Source organism: Trachypithecus francoisi, unplaced genomic scaffold, assembly GCF_009764315.1.
Source record: "Trachypithecus francoisi isolate TF-2019V2 unplaced genomic scaffold, Tfra_2.0 Contig01474, whole genome shotgun sequence".
NCBI lineage: Eukaryota > Metazoa > Chordata > Mammalia > Primates > Cercopithecidae > Trachypithecus > Trachypithecus francoisi.
In genome coordinates this window covers 11032673-11047464 of record NW_022681435.1, presented here as the reverse complement: position 1 = coordinate 11047464, position 14792 = coordinate 11032673, and the positions used below count along the sequence as shown (strand labels likewise).

Below are 14792 nucleotides of genomic sequence, written 5' to 3'. Positions count from 1 at the left end.
GCTTTTTCCGGTGACCGTGACCACCATGGACCAATCGGCACACACTTCCTCCCCTCTGAAGCCCATAAAAAACCCCGGACTCAGCCAGACTCGGGTAGATACGTGGACTACCTGCCTGTGGAGAGGAGGTAAGCGTTGCGGGTCTCCGCTGAGCTGTTCTGTCACTGAATAAAGCACCCTTCGCCTTGTTAACCCTCCACTTTTCTGTATACCTCGTGCTTCCTAGATGCAGGAGGAGAACTTGAGAGAATGGTGGGGCTGAAAGAGATGTAACACAAACAGGGCTGGAACACACCCTTTGCTTGCCACGATGCAGGCAATGAGGACAAAAGAGAGGAGAGGCATTACTGCCTTTTGGGGAGCCCAGTCCCAGGACACCACCCCAGACCCCGAGCCAGGGCTGTGACACCCTCTTTGGGGCCCTGCAGTTCCTAGTGTCTCCAGTATTCTAGGCTCCACCGTGTTCCCTAGTGCCCGTCATGGAAGTTGCCTGTGGTAAACCTGGTCCAGCCCTGTCTCGCAGGGAGCCAGCGCCCATGCTGGCACCTGGAGCTGCCTTCTGTGCCACAGCCAGTATGTTTGGCTGTGCGAAATGGCAAGACCCCACATTCACTTGCTCACACACCCCTTGTCTCTCTGCACCTGGCTTGCCCTTGGCAGGCATATGATCTAGGCCAGTAGCACGAACCTCGAGTGCAGCCTGCTGGGCTGAGTGAGTGGAACCAGTTCAGTGGGCGCGAGCAAAACTCAGGCAAAGGCATTACTGACCATAGAGGTTTTGAGGCAGAAAAGCGACACCCCAAGGGTCCTGTGACACATGTCAGTCACTAAGCACTGTCTTTTAAAATCATTAGGAACTCTAAAGATTCAGTACTATTAATGCCCTCATGATATAGTTTGACGGAGTGAGTCACAGAGTGGTTAAGAAACTTCTTCAATGTCACAGACTTAGTAATCAGTAGAGTAACAGTCACCCAAATAAAAGTTGTGGAAATCTCATAAAGCGTCTCACAAGTGCTCCCCTTTATCTATGTCAAGTACTATCTTAGATGCTATAGGAAAAAAGTTTAAAAAAAAGGCCGGGCGCGGTGGCTCACGCTTGTAATCCCAGCACTTTGGGAGGCCGAGGTGGGCAGATCACGAGGTCAGGAGATCGAGGCCATCCTGGTTATCACGGTGAAACCCCATCTCTACTAAAAATACAAAAAAAAAAGAAAAAACAAAAAACCAACAAAAACAAAACAAAAAAACTAGCCAGGCGCAGTGGCGGGCACCTGTAGTCCCAGCTACTCGGGAGACTGAGATAGGAGAATGGCGAGAACCCGGGAGGCGGAGCTTGCAGTGAGCCGAGATCGCGCCACTGCACTCCAGCCTGGGCGACAGGGCAAGACTCCGCCTCAAAAAAAAAAAAAAAAAAAAAAAAAAAAAGACATGGCTTCTGTAATCAAGGTACTTAAAGAGGTATACACATGCATAAGTGCAATAAGATTTTGCAAGGGCCATAATAAACTATTGCAAATGTTAGGGATGTGAGGCTTATGGGTTTATTGAAGATGAGACAAAGTTTTACAAAAATTTGAGTCCCTGGCTTTGAAGAATAGGTTGGTATTATCCTCATAGGCAAGCAATTTAGAAGGTAGTGTGGCATTTTCTGCACAAAACAGAGGAAATGTGAAACAGGATATGATGGTGAAAATACAAATACTATGTACCTTTTTTACTTAAACCAATGTAGAAGAACCAAGAGAGCTGTACTACACTCAGGAAGAAGGCAAGAGGTAGGAACACATCACAAAGTGTCTTCTCTGCTAGGGCCAGGGCTTAGAGATTAGCTAGGAATAATTTGAAAGATTTGAGCAGCAACACCACCAGCAATCAAACCAAAATGATTCATTCCATTTCATGTATTCGAATTTTTTTGCCCAATTTATTGAGTACATGCTTTATACCAAGTGGTATGGAATCCATAAAGACAAAAGAAAAAAACAGATAAAACTGTACAGTCATGTAGGTTATTTCTGGTCAGTGATTTACTAAGGTAGCTTTGAAAATAACGTGAAAAAGATATGGTAAGAGAGAAGACTAGAGGCAGAGATGTTCATTTGGAGCTATTGAAATTGTTCAAATAATAAATATGTGCCTGAATTTAAGCATAATTAGTGAGTATGAAGAAAGGTGATGTGAAATTAGACTTCGCAGGATTGATGACTGAAGGACTTGAGGCTATGAGAGAGTGGAATATCTGTAAGTTAGGTCTGAGTCTAAATATGGGCTTATCTGTACTCTTTTTGTATTTCTAATTTGATTTACAAAATATATTGAACTGGATGAGTAGAGACACAAAATGTCTTGACAATTATTAGAAATATTTCTCCACATAGATGTTGATACGTTAATCTACAACATATGACATACTTGTTTCAACAGCTACAAAAAAAAAACATATTTCAAGAAAAGAGTAGGCCCTCCTACTGAGTTAAACCGGGATTCTAATCCCGATTCAGCATTCATTTATTTTGCAAACCTGGGAATTCTCCTAAAGTTGTGAGAGCCTTAGTTATCATTTTTATAATTGGAGTAACCATAAGAAATTTATAGACTCACTGACTTAAGGGGGCGTCTAAGGAGCCTCATGGGGGTTCTGAAATTACCATATATGACTAGGGTCAATGAATAGAGAAAGGGGAGGTGAAAGTATCTACAAAATGCATTGTCTTTTAAAAATCTGGAGGTTCTTTGATTTTGTTACCAAAACATCAGGGGTTTGGTCTAGACCCCGCTGCTTGTTGCACAGAAAGCCAATCACTGAGATGATGAGTACTGCCAGGGAAGAAGGCTTTAATCAGAGGCTACAGCTGAGGAGATGGGAGATCAGTCTCAACTCCATCTCTCATACTAACTAAAATTAGGAGTTTGTAAGCAGGAAGAAATATAACTGTGTGGGAAAAAAGGAACTAGGTAGGCATAAGGAATAGGAGTTGATCAAAAAGAAGGAGGTGTTTGGTTAGGGAAACAGAAATTAGAAAGGAGTCAGGAAGCAATTATGATGAATGAGAGGTCTGGTATCTCATTGTCTGCATGTGGTAATCTGGTGAGTTTCAGTTCTTTGATGATTTCTTTGAGAGGCCTGTGGGTTCCTTTACTGAGAATGGAATGGAGATAAAACAAATGTTAAGTTTCAAGCTTTGAGACCAGAAGGTCAATTTCTCTGTATATCAACACAAACAAACAAACAAACACAATTATCTATGGGACTATTGAGTAGGTTTCAATTTGAGCCTCCTCTTTTACTTATTTATCAAACTGTTCTTTCTGCTGTTTGTCTCAGAGGGTAAAAAACCAGTCTTGTCTTCTCTTCTTTAGAAGTTTAACTGTCCTTTTTCTTTGTGATTTTTGATCTCTTAATTTTTTACCTACTCTGAAATATTTCTTTCCTTTTCATTCTCAGTGTCTCATTTTCTTCAGAAATATGTTCCCTCAGACTACAAAAATTAATGTGAGATCAGCATTCCAATTTTTTAAAGAATCTTTAATTTTTTATTTCAACTTTGGCGACTTTATCTCCTACCATTCATTACTATATATGTCTAAAATATGAAGCACACCCATTTTTTCTTTTGTACCACTCAGTGGCTTGTACTCACTTTTTCTCTGTACATGTTTTCTCTTTTTCTACATCCAAAACAGAGCCCTTCCCCTTATTAGTTTCTGCATTTTTATTGTATAAGACTAATATTTTAAAATTATTTTTAAGCTATATTTGTGATATTATGACTTTAAACAATTTAACAAGGACATAGTTTAAAGTATCATCCCTTTAAAAACCATCCTCTTGGCTAGTCATTAGTTATGTATTTTTTGCAGTAGTTTATCTACAATTTATTTATATCATTATTCTTATCTGTCTATATATTATCTACATATGTACCTATATCTATCTAAATGTATCCATATATACATATATACATATCTAGCTATCAATATATACTAATGAAAAATAATTATACTATATATTTTGGTCTACAGTCTACATTTACTCTCTACTATTTATTTATTCATTTTACTCTTTATCTATCGTGGACACTTTTGCAGGTACACAGACAACATTTATTCTGTTTTTCTTCCATGAACAATTCAAAAGCAAACTCCAAAGATCATGTGATTATGACCATACAAATTTCAAAGTGCATCACTAAAAACGGAGAGTATTTCTATGTAATCATTGCCATTATTGCTTCAAAAAACCAATACTCTTCCATAGATATCACCTAATATCCAACCCATAAACAAACATGCAGAGAAGTCTCAAAAATTGTAACATGACAGTGAGGATTCAAACAAGATCCACACTTTGAATTCAGTTATTGTATCTTAACTCCATGTTAACTTAGATAAAGCTCATTCTCTGTCTCTCTCCCTCTCTTTCTATGCAATTAACATTTTTTAAAAACCAAGTCAATTATCTATAGAATATTCTACATTCAAACTCAGTCTTCCAAGCTCACGTAGTTGCCAGCAGAACTCAGTTTGTTACATTGCAAGACTCACGACCCCGTTTCTTCGCTGGTTGTTGTCTGGAGGTTGTCCTCGGATTCTAGAAGCAGCCTTCAGTCCCTTGTCACCTGGGATTCTCCAACATGGCCACATGTTGCAATACCAGCAAACTCACACTGCAATCTTAGGATAACCACGTAGACGTCATCACATGCATCCTGACACCTTTGCTGTATGCTGTTGATCAAAAGGAAGTCACAAGTCCTGCTCACACTAAGAGGAGACATCACACAAGGGCATGGACATGAGTGAGTGTCATGGATCCACCATGAAAATATCTTTCACAGTTAAATTTCACATCAGGGAGGGCACAGTGGAGGTCATAAGACAACTCTGAATATATAATTTACTTTTATACTTCCATAGACTGGCTTTCTTCTTATTTATTGCTATTTTTTAAGACAGAGTCTCACTCTGTCACCCAGGCTAGCACGCCACTATGCTCGGCTATTTTTTTTTTTTTTTTTTTTTGAAATGGGGTTTCGTCATGTTGTCCAGGCTGGTCTTGAACTCTTGGACCTAGGTGATCCCTATGCTTAGCCTCCCAAAGTGCTGGGATTACAGGTTTGTGCCACTGTGCTGGGCCCATACACTTACTTTTATTAATTTAATCCCCTTGTGTAAATTCAACTATTGCTTTCTCCAAATTATTTAATATATTCCAACCCCAAATCTCTCCTAAAATTCAGGCTAGCTTTTAACATTGCGCTATTCATCACAATTTGAATGTTTTACCAGGGCCTTAATTGTAACACGCCAAATTACTTTGGACTATTCTTCTATATCTGCTTCTGCTTCTCTTGAAATTTCCACTCTGTTGATTCTGCCATCATGCTTAATGGTCTAGGATAATTATTCCTTCTTCCTTACTGTATAGTGACACTTCGATTTTAGGTTCTGCACATTCTTCTACCACAATTTCTCTCTTTTCCCCTCTTTGTACCTTCAACTTCTTTGCTGGGTCACACCCTCATTCTGTCTAAAACCAAATGGAAGTATTTGTACTAGATCTTCTTACCTCTTCTTTATTATTGCCTTCTTTAAATTCATTTTACCCAGCAGTCTGGCTTAATATTCCTAAAGCACTGATAAAGTTGTATTATGCCACTCAGCACTAGTTAATAGATTCCTATTGCCTGCAGGGTATTGTGCATATCTTTAGTCTCACAAAATAGGCCTTTTATAATCTATTCCCATCCTGCCTTTTCAGGTTTATCTCTTGCTATTTCTTTCACACACTCAGAGTAAAGTTACATAATGGAGTATTTCTTATTCTGCAAAGGTATCACATGTTCTCCCATTTTCAGGCCTTTGCTCCCACAACGTTATATTCAGATATCCTCAGCCAGAAGGAACCTTTCTAGTTTCTGAAATTTGATTTTATTTGTACTGCTCTTACATAGAACTACTTTCCTTTGATTATATTTTGTGTGTTTTTTTAAATTCTCTTTCCTGAGAAGAAGTGATGTTCATATATTGTGTTTGGCATCACCCATAACTCCTCGTTCAATGCCTGGCACATCATATCCTCTGTATATCTATGTATTGAATTGATAATATGTTAATTAAATTAATGAGTTTCTCATAATAAGGCCAGGAACACACTTGTTACAAATGTATTAAATATTTGTTACATTAAACAATTATGAAAAGCAACTCTAAATACTACATTATATTTATTATGTGCCTTTATTCATGCATATTCACATATTCTGAATGTACTAACAAACCACAAACAGTCTAAGCTTTGATCACAGCAGTGTCTTCAGAGTTTCTTCTTTGGTTTTCATTGGAATGGCTTTCAGAACACAAGAAAAATTACTCTTCTCAGACCCTAAAGAACAGTGGAGGTCAAGTTGGCATACAAATGTAAACTGAGATTACGAGCTATTTTGTAAGACAGTATTTTGGTCACCTGCCCTTCTAACATCTGTTTCAGAATATCAGTTCTTAATAATACAATGAAACATTAAAATTTACTTTATCCAACGGTTAGCAGTTCAAACTGTGTCACGAGGAAGGACAAACAAAAACAAAGAAAACAAACAAAAATGTTCCCTCATTGCCCCAGAGCTCTGAGATGGAACACCAAGCAGGTACACCTTTAATAATGTAACATGCAGTGAAATACCCACATATGGAAACTTTATGTCATTTACTGCCTCATAAAACTGTAAGTACCCTCTTAAAGTCAGTATATTCTGACACTTTGCTACCCACAGATATCATGCTGAAATCCACAGGAGTTAGGCATTAAAAATTGAAAGCAGAATGCAGTTCCCTGAAACTGGGTAATTGGAAGCTAGTGAAATATCTCAAATATGGGTGTAATAACAAGTCGACTGCTGGCAAAACATGAGTAATCTGGGTGTTGTATTTAAATTTTTAACTGACCCTTTGGCATACTGAGTCACGGAATGTAACCTTCAAAGAAATAAGAGCTTTGTTTTGGCAATTTTGTGCAGGTGCCAGACTACCAACAACCTACTCTATGAACATTATTTAAAAAAAAATAAAAATAAAAAATTTTAAAAAGGCTTTGTGTGTACTCTATAGAAAGTGGTCTTTTTAGTGTGCTTACACAGAGACATCAAGCATCATTTTCGTTTTCTTTTTTGAACTTATTAATGAGAAATATTTAGGTCTTCTATAAATGTCTATATTACTTTTGACCAAGATTTACTCTGTTTCTTGTTCATATTGTTCCTTTGGATGAACAGCTTTCTGTAGCATTTGTAAATGGATTAAAAAAAAAAAACTAACACAGGAACAGAAAACCAAATGCAGCATGTTCTCACGTATAGGTGGGAGCTAAATGATGAGAATACATGGACACATAGAGGGGAACAACAAACTGGGGTCTTTCAGAGGGTTGATGGAGGGAGAAGGGAGGGGATCAGGAAAAATAACTATCAGGTTCTAAGCTTAATACTCGAGTGAGGAAATAATCTGTACAACAAATTGTACAAGACACAAGTTTACCTATGTAGCAAGCCTGCACTTGTACCCCTGAACTTAAAAAGAATCGTGTCATTTTGAAAACTTTCTGTAAGTGACAGTAAAACAGCATGACCATGGTCTGCATACATCACTGGAACTTGTGATGCTTCTACAAATTACACAGTCCCATTAAGGGTCTAATTATAGAACTCACTTTCGAAACAAAGGAAGTCTATAGACAGCTGTGTTTCAAAATCAGAGACAGCTCTACTATGCTATCTGCATAGCTCTCTTGTTTCACAGCTGATGCCTAAGTGTTCTCTATTAGAGCATTATTTCCTTAGTTATTTATGTGTGTATGTCAACAGCCCTGGGAGGACTGTGCTTAGCCAGTAGGGAAGGATGCTTGGCGTAGAACACAAGGATACCAGAGAAGCTCAATGACAGAACAAGGAGGATGCTCATATGTTTATTTCAATACATACTTTTACTAAGGTATATGCTGAACAATATAAAGTGAATCAAAAGTGATTTCTTTTGGTTAAGTCTCCAAAAGTCTATATAATGATTTGATTTGAGCAAGCATGGTTACAGAAAAATAAATCATTGTAGATATGTGTGAATGCTTAAACTTAAGACCACATGACTGCATCATACAATGTTAAAATAATTGCATTATGTGACAATGAGGGAGAAACTACAATAATCAAAGCAAATATACTAGTAAGCCTTCGGTTTGTGTGCAAATAGGTTTTTATGAATTTGGGATTTCCTTTTGAATGTTTTTAAAAACAGAAAAGCTTTACATCCAGAAGTTTTTAATTATGTTTCTATCCAGAATCATATTCATAGGTTCCTTCCAGTGAGAAGACTATTTGTTCATTTAAGAAAATTGTAGATTCAGAAATGTAGTTTTGAAATATCAGTAGATAATAAATTAGTACATGTAGCTATATAAATAAAAATAAAATAGCATGTGTAGACTTAAGAAACACTAAAATGTAGTAGACTCTGGGAAAAATGGAATATGGTGACACTTTCAATAGATATTTACAGATTGTTTAATGTTTATTTTTGGTTTACTATTTTTTAATGCTTCCAAAAACAGAATGGCATTACATATTTTCAATAAATAATTAACATTTCTTACTCAGTGTATTGAGAAATTAGAAATATTTGTGAAAGACCTAGAAACTCTAAAACTCTGAAATTTTGTTTCATGTATATGACCCAAGGGTTAACTGAAATATCTGTGGACAACTTTTATTATCAACTCTCTGGGGAACAAAATCCCCTCCAGCCTCCACTCTGTTCCAGGTACCATCATGTTGTCTTTTCTTTTGTAGTGATACTTTCCCAGAAAAAAAAATGACCTAATTTACTAAACTCACCTTCTCCCTACAACTCACTCCCCTTGGACACCATCCGTGGGGCCCTAGTGAAGCTATTCTAATGTGGTTTCCCAGTTGCTTCTCATGGCAAAAATCTGGGGTTACTGTTTTGTCTTTGCCACAGCTGAACCTTCAGCAGCAATATGTAGTTAGCTCCCTCTTATTGCCTCTTTGAAGCAATGTCCTGTTTCATTCCGTGATGCTATTATCTGGGAGCGTTTCTCCTCTTCATTGCCTCTACCTTTCAGTCTCTTTTGATGATTTCTTGTGTTTTATTTGACAACCAATGATATTCATATGACTTTTGTGATATCTGTTTCTCAGACACCTACCTAAGCATGACTTCCCTAAACAACTGACATCACTTTCAGCTGTCTATTAGGCTTTTAACATCTCCAATGTGCACATCAGAATGCTTGAGTTTACCCTGAACTCTGAAAGTTTTAATTATTGTATTCTTGCTCACTTTACTCCAAAACTTTAATTCTTCTCTTCTTGCTCACTTTCCTCCAAACCTTTCTCTGCTCACCAGCTAGAGTGAACATTTCAAAAGGTAATTCAAATATTTTGCAACCTACTTGTTACCCACTTGAATTGGTTACTTGCTTCCCATCACATCAAAATCAAGCCTAAACTCATTGACCTACTCTGCACAGCACTTTGTGATTTAACCCTGTATCTTCACTTCTGTCTTCTGGAGATCCCTTGTATCTTCCCAGTATGTCTGATCCAGTCCCCCTTCTTTCTTTCTTGATCATATCAAGATTATTCAAACCTCAGTGCCCACACACTAACTATATCTTCTGCGTAACACATACTTCCTCCACATTTTTTGAAAGTGGCTTCTTTATTAAATCATTAAAATAACACCTAAAGTAGCAGCTCTTCAAAAAAGACTCTTCTTTTCACCAATTTTGTTAGATCCTTACCATAATTATTTTCAATCACATTTTCAGACTTTTAAAGACATTATTTGAAATTATCTTTCTGTTTATTTTGCCTTTAAAAAATTCCTGTCTCCCACACTATGATATAAGCATCATGAAAGTAAAGGCCTTGTTCAGTCTAGCTTACCATATAAACTACAGTTCCATTAGCAGTATCTTTTAATAGCAGATATTCAAATAAATATTTTCTGAATGAATAAATGGATGAATGCTGTTGAAACAGCAAATTCTGCTTTTAACCTGGTTATATTTTAATTAAGAGAAGTTATGAGAATACTGAAGCCAAATTGCACTTCTTGAGACATTTATGTTCTTTTTATCTTCATTAAACTCTAAAATTTGGCATAAGCAAAAAGAGCAGCAGAGCCCAAATTGGCCAGGAGATAGTTTCTGTTCTTGATTTTCTGCCTTATTTTACCTGCATCACATTACACAGAATAAAAGTTATTTTACTAGTGGACTTATTTCATATATCCTCATTTATTCTGCCATTATCCAATTATGTGATTCAATAAGCTAGTTTAAAATTAATGTTTTCATATTTGTCCTCTCAGAAATGTGCTCAGCCTATGCACATTAGCTGTGATATTCATCATCTCCTAGCTGAAATTTTTATGTGTATATATTTATTAGAACTACTGCATTGATCTACTCTAAGCAGTAGTGATAAAAATGTATCATTTTACAGTCGATGTGCAGAAAGTACTTCTTATAAATAACAAGGGTTTGTTTTGAATAGGCATAAACAATTCTTATCCTTTCCCAAAGAAGAAAATAGACTACATAGGATAATGGGGAATTGACTCTTCTCGTTTGACGTTTGATTTTTGTAAAGCTTTGACATCAGTACATTTTATACAGTTGCTGGAAAAGAAAGTGCTATTCATAAACTTGCTGTTATCCTCAATTTCCTCTACAGAGTCAAAGTCTCTTTCATTGCTGTATTCCACAGCTTATATTTACATGCACTGCAATTTCTTTCCTTCTTATCTCACTAACCTGGCAATGCACCCACAGCACTTTATTTACTGGTATTTTTAACTTGAAATTTGTCTTGTTCTTCAACATATATGACTGAGCTTCCAAAAGTTTCCTCAGAATCTACTCTCCAAACCTCTAGAGTGATCAATGACCTTCTTACTTAAGATCAATGGCATCAGCAGCATTCTGTTAATTTGGACAGCACAGGAGGGGGAGGTTCAAAAACGCAGAGTCCCAGATCTATCTCTGGAGCTCCTGAATCATAACGTAGATTTTAATAAACTCCTCCAGTGATTTGTGTGTGCACGGAAGGTTGAGAAGTACTGCTCTATGATACTCCTGTGCACAGCTCCACCAGTGGCTCCTCCTGAATTAAAATATTAGATGAGCTAGCTCATGTTTTCTCCTTCAACTTCTTTACATTTCCTTAGCCAACTTCTCTACCAACGGTGAACTCTTTGTAATTCCCCACCCCTTAAAAGCAGTTCTATGTTTTCACATTTTAGCTCATAGACAACTTAGAGCTATATAATGGTTAAGAGTGTAGGTGTTGACATTAAACAGAACTGAGTTGGCCCTGTGCAGTGGCTCAAGACTGTAACCCCAGCACTTTGGGAGGCTGAGGCGGGCGGTTCACAAGGTCAATAGATCGAGACTGGAATGGCCAACATGGTGAAACCCCGTCTCTACTAAAAATATAAAAATCAGCTGGGTGCTGTGGTGCCTGCCTGTGGTCCCAGCTACTCGGGAGGCTGAGGCAGGAGAATCGCTTGAACCCAGGAGGTGGAGGTTGTAGTGAGCCAAGATTGCACCACTGTACTCCAGCCTGGTGACAGAGCGAGACTCCGTCTAAAAATAAATAAAAAAAAAATGAAAATAACTGAGTTGAAAGTTCAGCAAAACATATTAATAGCTGAAGCTGCTTAAAAAAATTACTTGACTCCTCTGAATAGCTCTTTCTTCATCTTAAAATAAAAATTATTGTAGTAATTTGTAACGTTATGAGGGCTAAATAAGGAAGTGTAAAGAAGGCATTCAGTTGCAATGACTGGCACATATAAACACACCACAAATACAGGCAACATTACAATGGCCTTCAGGAGACTTAATCTCTTTATTCCTGGTGACCAGAACCCACCTGAGTGAAATATCCTCTAATTAACTCTCTCCCACATCCACCTTAAGTATAATTCCTCCACACACCTGCCATACTTTCATACCTAAATTATTCTCCTGTTATTATCAATTTATGAAATTACTTCATTAAGTTTTTCAAGTCAATAAGGGGAGTAACTAATCCAGGGGAGACAAAGCACATTCTAAAGCAGGTACCTGAAAAGTGACTTCATAAAATGATAGAACAAAGTATTAATCATTATGGAAACTGCTAATTGCCTTGGATATCCATTCTTACTTTCATCTTCATTGGCTGAATCATACTCTTGTTTGGGACAGCGATGCACTGCCTAACAATAATATATTCCCTAGCCTTGGGTTCATCCTAATGACACTGTTCTGACCACTGAATTTGTTTTTCATAGAAGCAGATCACCTCATTTTCCTCACGCCCTTCTTCCTGCTTTCAGTGCAGAACAAAGACTGCCCTATGTCATTACAAGCATGAAGATGTGAGTCTCCTGTCCAAGATTATTAAGCAGAAAGAAAGATTTGAGACACTGTTGACATTTTAGAGCCCCTTGACCACTTCCAGACTGCCGACATGTGGACTTCCTGGTAGATGAGGAAGAAAAAAATATTTTCATTAAACTAATATATTTTGGATCTTGTTACATGCACTCAAAAACATGGTAACAGAGTAGGATTAATTAATGGACTCTTCAGAGTGTATTTCAATTACTTAAGCTATTCTACAGCAAATAATAAGATTATATTAAGGACAACATTTACATGACAACATACATATATTATCAAATTTGTATACCTATACATAGGCAATGTTCTAAACACTTTAAAGTTGATATAAATTGTTTGCTAAATTTTTCTGTACTTATACCTAATGGAATGAAAATTTGAATATACAACAAGCAGTTAATGAGGCACAAGGAAAAAGTCGTATTCTCTAAGAATGTTTTCTTGACTAGAATAAGCTGACAAGATAGCGTTTCAATCATATTTACCCTTAGATTTTTTAAGTAAATCTTACTTTTTGTTTACTTTATGTTTTTAGGTTTGGAAAGATATTTAACTGAAACCAAATATTAAATAGATCTAGAGAATCCATAAAGCCTTAAAATTCTGTGCGACATTTTCAGTGCATGTTAATTTTTCTGGGGAGAATTTCTGCAGTGTTCATTTGTTTCCCATAGTCGTGTAAGAATAGGTCTACTATCCTTACATTCCACTATTCCAAAAGAAGAGATTATTACTTTAGTATCACTTCTGTTTCCCAATATCACTTTTACTTCTCACACGTAAAATGGCTATATAAACTATATCAGGGGAACAAAACATAATTTATATATTTTTATAACTTATTCTTTAAACTCCATCTTCTAGAATGTTCATATTAAGCAAGAAAAAAGGCAGAAAACTGGCAAACAGATTCTGATGCAAACTCTTAATTTACACATATATAACATCAAAAACTGATTTTGCTGATTCTGCTCTCATTCATCTAAATTTAGACAGCAGTAATGAAAGCTGCAATTTTCCTTTGAAAATTACAAATCTGCAGCAATAATTGTATCTGCACCTACTCTCTGCCTATTTTTGCCATGTTCAAAAATACTCGTATGGCTAGAGAGCAGGTGTTTGCTATGGCATGTGCTTCATGACTGCCTTCCTGTGCAAAACAAGAACTCAGCAGCATATTAAACCTACACCCAGGTGCACGTGGAGAAGAGCGTCTCCAAATGCCCAGCCTGTGAATTCTTAGCTCTGCCAGGAGAGGCTCTAACTCTGTGATTTTGATGGACAGGAAAGGCTATAGTTTCTCTTGTGCCTTTGCAGAACATAAAATGCACAATAAATATACTTTGGTATTTTAAAGTTTTTTTTTTTCATTTTGGTTATGAAAGAGTTTTGTTTCTGTGATGTTCTGGGGGAAAAGTAAATGGCATATCATCCAACAATGCCATAAAGACATGCAAAAGTTATAGCAACATCTTCTGCTAGACTGCAAGCTCTGGGAAGGCAAGGTTTGTAACTCATTGAGATTGTCTATACATTCATGTTGTCAATTTATGAAATTACTTCATATACTGTGATGAGAAAAATATTGTGACATTAAATATTAAATCAATGGAATGTGATAAATCTAGAGATGATCAACTCTAGGATGCTCTCTGCAGAGAAAAATAACATGGCTGAAAAGCTGTTGGTTCCTTGGCATGATCTGTAACAGGAGGAAAACACATGCTCAGATAAACTTCATCATGGACTGTGGAGGGGAAAAAGCAAACTGGATTCTTTAAAATACAAAGTCTTGTAGTTGAAATAATAAGTATGATATTGTATCTATTTAATTGTCAAACGTTTAATGAATACTGAAATATAAGATAAATATGAGCATGTATGAATCAGATAATATGCTCTTGGAGCAAGTAAAAGACTCAGATTCAAGCCCAGCTTTAAGAATAAGAAAATTAATTAATTTGAATAACAGAATATATAGCATTAATTAGGACTTTAGGTTTCATTGATTAGGTGGCTTAATGAAGCTATCAAAGATTCAGATTGGTTGTGTCATTTTGCTTTGCATCTACATTGTTGCTTGCATCTTATCCTATTCCCCGTCATTCTTGCTGGATGGCAAACAGAAGCTGCCAGGAAGGCAAGCACTCTTGTTTATGAACACAAGGAGAGGAAAAAAGGTCCCCTTATGCAAATGAAGAAAACCTTTTCCAAAATATCCAGGAAATTTCCAGATGACCAAACTGGGTCACAGGTCTTGTCTTAACACAATCTAAATAAGGGAAATTAGGTTTTTGTTTGTTTTTTTGTTCTGGGTTTGGGTTTT

At 36.7% G+C, this 14792-nt stretch overlaps 1 long non-coding RNA gene across 1 annotated transcript; it reads left to right on the top strand.

Moving 5' to 3' along the window:
- The first annotated feature begins 1058 nt into the window (after positions 1 to 1058).
- On the top strand, positions 1059 to 11511 carry LOC117098886. The gene is made up of 2 exons (XR_004443635.1): positions 1059 to 1128; positions 11438 to 11511. It is a non-coding gene; the product is annotated as an uncharacterized LOC117098886 (long non-coding RNA).
- Positions 11512 to 14792: the final 3281 nt, after the last annotated feature.